The sequence below is a fragment of the Thalia democratica genome, chromosome 1 (assembly GCF_965202585.1).
Source record: "Thalia democratica chromosome 1, ktThaDemo2.hap1.1, whole genome shotgun sequence".
NCBI lineage: Eukaryota > Metazoa > Chordata > Thaliacea > Salpida > Salpidae > Thalia > Thalia democratica.
In genome coordinates this window covers 75,035,863-75,041,620 of record NC_139165.1, presented here as the reverse complement: position 1 = coordinate 75,041,620, position 5,758 = coordinate 75,035,863, and positions in this window count along the sequence as shown.

The following is a 5,758-nucleotide window of genomic DNA, read 5'->3' as shown; positions in this document are numbered from 1 at the left end:
TATTTGGTTATGATTTTAGTTTTTAAATCCTTTTTTATACAAGTATCTGTTATTTAATACTTTTATACATAGCATTTATCTGTTTAAAATGTAAGTCCTACATTAGGTTATTTTTGTAGTTGACTTACTAATAAAAGAGCCATTTTAAAAGCTTGTATAAGAGATTTCACGGACTTTGAAATTTACAAATTCAAAATATTACACTATGAACTGAAAATAATATATAGACCACATGTTAGAAATTTTGCTATCAAAAGTTTTTTTCTCATTGATAAACATTTTCATTGATTTTTTTTTTACAGAACATGTACTCTTGATTAAAGTATCGCAAAGCTTTAATTGCGCAAAATTTAAGCAAAGTTAAATGGATTTTAAGTTTTTTTTGAGTGAATATTAAAGTTTGTACAAACTGTCGTTTTTATTTTTTATTTAGATTTAAAAAAGTTATTATTAACTTTAGTCGTCTTCCTATCATTAATAAAAGGTTACTATTTACAACAAAAACATTTTAAAAACTTCGTCATAGTGTATAAAAATTTTTTCGGTTATCAGCACAACCCTTGGTTGGTGGTTTTTCTATCATAATAAAACTAATAGTTTATAAACAATCGCTATCATTTCAATCAAGATTAAAAACATTTTATTTTATAAAAAACAAGCATGTTTCATCTTGAACCTCCAAAAGTCCAAAACTCAGATTTAATATTAATTCAACTATTTAAGTTCATAACTTAATTATTTTTTGGTTTTATCAATTTCAGAAATTATTTTAGTTTAATTTGTTATTTCTTGTCATCCCTGTAAGCTTTACAACATTGAACACTTTACAACATTAACGAAAAGTACCTACAAAAGAGGAAAGGAATACTTAAACTCGAAATTATAGAATTTATAAAAATGATTTATGGGCAACAAGCTTAAACTAAAATTAAAAAAAAAGATAAGAGTTTTTTTTTTTACTCTAGTATAAAAACCATTCAGAAAAATACAAACTAAGGTACAAGAATTAGCAATTTTGCTTTATTGAAGTAAGATATTTAGAAATATCTTGGTGTCACAAGTTGACAATAGTAATTATCTGACCTGTAAGTGAAAGTACTTCAAAAATATAGTTTTACTCTTAAAATTTCAATTCAAAATTTATATCAACACTTTAAAAAAAATTTTTCGGTAAAAACATAATGAAGCACATTATTATGATACAAAAAAAAAATCTTTTTTACATTTAAGTTAAGTTTTTACAAGACATAAATTTTTGTTAGTTATATACTAAAATGTTTTATTGATAAACACTACTATTGTGACTTCTCATACACTAATTTATCAAATAAAACAAACATAAAATTTAATCATCTTTTTACATTTGACATGAGTGCAATTTTCTTACATTTTTAATTTATTATTAATAATTAAAACTGTACATTAAATTTTATATTTAAATTTAACTATTTTTTAGTGCAAGGAAGCTGTGCCACGACACGACATATTGATGAAGTTTTTGCAGAAATGCAATTACATGTTAGTCAGTGTTTAAAGTATTATATTTAAGATAAAATCTTGTCAAAAAGCAACTGTGTTGTAAAAAAGTTAAAGTAGCTATTTTTTAAATGGGAATTACTTAGTCTATTGCAAATCGACTATATTTTGTTATTTAAGACGCTTTTCAAAACCTCAAATTTAAAAGTTTTAAATTTAGTCTAGTCTGTTAGCTGAAACATATGTCACTTAATAGACAAATTACATTTTATCATATTTAACAACTAAATATCTAGCTTAAGTTGTTAAACGAGTAAATACTGTGTTGGTAATGAGATTTAAAAATGTGAAGTTTAAAACAATGTGGTAATATAAATACACGATTAATCAATTTTTTTAACTAATCAAGCAGCTTCCAGTTACGTTATAGATCTGAATTGTGTTGAAATTCATAGTTTTCGCACTCAGTGAGTAAAAAGATTTTTATTGTTCAAGTGCAAGCTTTTCTAACTTTTGAAAGTATGTTACATACTTTTGATTCAGTCAATAAACCTTGTTTAAAGATGGATAAGACAGCAACAAAAAAAGAGCAAGTGACATAAAAATTGAAAACTTTCAAGTTTGCCAAATGGCAAAAAATAATGTGCCTCAATATGTTATAATGAGACAGTTTAGCATAGGCAAATCGACTTTGAAAGGTGTGATATTCCCGTAACATCTAAGTGTCCATTTTCTAACGCTGAAGCAATGCAGAAAATGGATTATTGCGTAGCGGACTATTGTTGTCAACCAAAAGCCACACCACAAAGTGTGACACAACTCATCCGATTCCGTTAGCTTTCTGCTAAGAAACGAAAAAGCTCTGTAAAACAAAACTCAATTATTTTCTTTTTCACAAACGTTCCGATAATAATTTAATTGTTTGCGACGAACTTAATTTTCATTAATTTAGTTTTGAACTTAATTTAAGTGCTGTTTCTTTTATTCTTTATCTGTTTCAATAGTTTTTTTCGGTAAAAATAATGAAAATAAAGTTAACAAACTGAAAACTTAGTGTTTTTTGTTTATTGTATGTATTGCATAATGTAAACGAGGTAAATTTTTGGAAAAATACAATGTTTTAAGTTATTCGGCCAAAATTACAAGAAAAGCTTGCCCAACATGGCCGGATAAGTGAGGAAGCACTGTACTATTAAAAATTGTTTGAGTTAATTAGGTATACTCGCTATTCCCACCCAATCAATTCCCACCCGCACAATCTTCAACCAATAAATTTTGAACTTCACTTTCAAACAGCATCAGTTTTGCATGGATGGTTAAGTTAACACATTTTTACTTTTATTTACGTGTCGCTTTTCAACGAATTATCACTCTTTTACGACTGCTCTTTTGCACAAAGCGTTGTGTTTGCATGGAGTTTATTTATCAAAGCTGCTATTTCTAACGGAAATCGTCACTTTTGACATGCAGTTGTAACGAGTGATAGTTTTGAACGGTCCAGTTTTTATTATTAATATAAAACTAAGTTGACGAAATTTATGTAATTAAATCTATAAAAACACTGTAACTCTATCTAACCTGTTTAGAAAAAAATAGGTGTTAATATAAAAAATGAATTAAAATAAAACTAAATATAACATAAAACTAATTAAAATTCATTTTAAGTAAAATAAAAAACGTTATATTGAATTTTTTAGAAAAAAACTACTAACGAGCTAGAAAACAAATTATTTAATTTTAACTATGCTTTTTTTAGACTAAGATTTCTACTTTTATTTTGATACTCAACATTTTTCTACTACTAGATCCGAATATATGCACTGAGTTATACGTTGTTAAAGCAACATCTTTCTCAATAAAAAAAACCTGACAACATTATAACTTTTGAAGATAGTTTAACTGCTGATTTTTTTTATTTCACTTGTAACATAACTACAAAATTGTATACCATTCGAACTTAGTATTCGTTTCAACATTTAAGATTACTACTTCCTAAAAAAGATAACACAAAAAAGTTCTACCAACTCCAGCCTATATTTTTAAGTTTTTTTTCAGGTATTGATTATTAATAGTTTCTAATTAAATACTGACTTAATGTAAAATATAACTAAATGGCACACTAATCAACACATACATTCCAAGAGCGTGTCTAGACTTTTTCAGTGGGGTCGCACAATTTTTCGTTCAATATTAGAGTTTTATGTTTAGCAGCATTTATTTATACTTTAAAAAATTTCATAACTTTTCACTAGTAGAAAACTGTTTAAAAATTCTCAGGTACATAAAATTGTGCCTAAACTATTTAAAAATATCAATAAACAAAAGCCTAAATCTTAAAAATAATCCAATTATTTTATTACTCGTAAAACTATTTAAAAACAAATCTAATTCCTGTTTTTATTGACAATAAGAAAATTTGAAAACATTGTGAAGCTAACATGAATAACTAAATATTTTGTACATAGAAACTAAGTACTAATAAGAATTACTAATTTAATTGTCTTAAACACGATCACTAATATTAAAACAAGTTACTTAGTCAAACAGTTGCAGTTAAAATAATTTAGCTAAAGTTCAACTTGATATTAAAAACAAAAAAATTAAAAACAAACTAATTACAGACGTAAACAACTGTTTTACAACTTCTTGAAATATAAAATTGTAAAACAAACATTTCTAATGTTGTGAAATTAAAAACAATATGTGGTTAGGTCAAAAGTTTCCAAAGTTAAAAATAAAACCTTTATTTTTAACTTTGGACTAACACAAAAATATTTTTTAAAACACTTTTGATTGGCTAATTTAAAAAAACAGTTTTATTCATCAAGTTATGCTACTTTTATAAATATTTTTTTGTTTTATAATTTTGTAATCGATAACCGAAAGGTTCATCGTACACCAGGTCCTAGGACCAAATATTTTGAGTTTATTTCATTTGTATAATAAACAATATATATAACTAATTTTATAACTTTTTTTTTTCAAAACTCAGAAGAATATAATTTAACATCATTGTTCAACATCCTGGTTTGTGTTATTGTGCGTCTATGTATGTACTAAATTTTGCATTTTCATCTTTTTAGCAAATTAAAGTCATAGTTAAATTGATTTCTACTTTAAAAAAATATAAAAGTAAAACATAAAAATATTTTAAAAGTTATTTAATTTTTTATATACTTAATTTACAAATAAGTTTAATCAGCAATGAACAGTTTTATCCAATTTAGTTTTTTTTTAGGTTTTCAAGCTTAATATTGAATAAATTAAAATTTTAAATTCAACTAATTTCTTTTGAGGTTGATGAAATTTACGTTTAACTTAATATCATTTTTGCAACATAATTTTATTTAATTTAACTAGGTTGAACTGCAAAATTTGCAACCTGTCCAAAAGTGACGACTAGTTGTAAACTGACAACATGTTTAAATGGACGTCTTACAAAAGTGAATATTCGTAAAAAAGTAGAGCTTCGAGCAAAAATTAAAACCGTGCAAAAATAAGGTCGTGCAAAAATGAAGATCCCTGCAAAATAGACGATTAACTTGGGTGGGCACTGATCGAATTGGAGTTTTGCGGTTTGGAATTGATCGGGTTGGAATTGGTTCTAATTAGAACTAGGCGTGCCCCGTTGGACTGCAAACATTTTGATTTAAATGAGGTTGCCAAGTTGTTAAGGTATTATTTGTTGATTTAAACTTTTGTAAGCATAGTTACCAGTCATTTAACCACATGTTTTGTATTTAATCGAAAAACGTTGTGTTCAAAATTTGTTTTTTATTTCTACTTATTAAAAAACAAACTTAGCAGTAGTACTACAAAATTGTTAAACTTTCAAATAAACCGTACTGTAATAAACTAAAATAAATTAAAACTAAAGGAGTCAGAGAACCAGTCATGACCTTAGAAACTGTACAAAATGCAGTACTTAAAACAAATTTATTACAATTTGTTTATTTAACGAAATTAAGGATCAGTGCAACTTGTTTTTGTGTATCCTATGATTAATAAGTAGAAATTAAAATGTCAACATGTCATACAAAATTGAGATAAACAAAAAAATGAACAGTGTAATTGACATTTACATACCCTACAATGAAACCTAAATGTTAAAATTGTATTAAAAGGTGTTATAATGAAAACAAAGTACGAACAAAAATATTTTGAACTAAGTGATATATCTGCGATTGCCTATTTATACAGTTGATTGGATGTAAAAATATTTGTTTTAAAAAATAAACCTTGAAACATAAACTTCAACAAAAAAAATAACATAACAAATCGA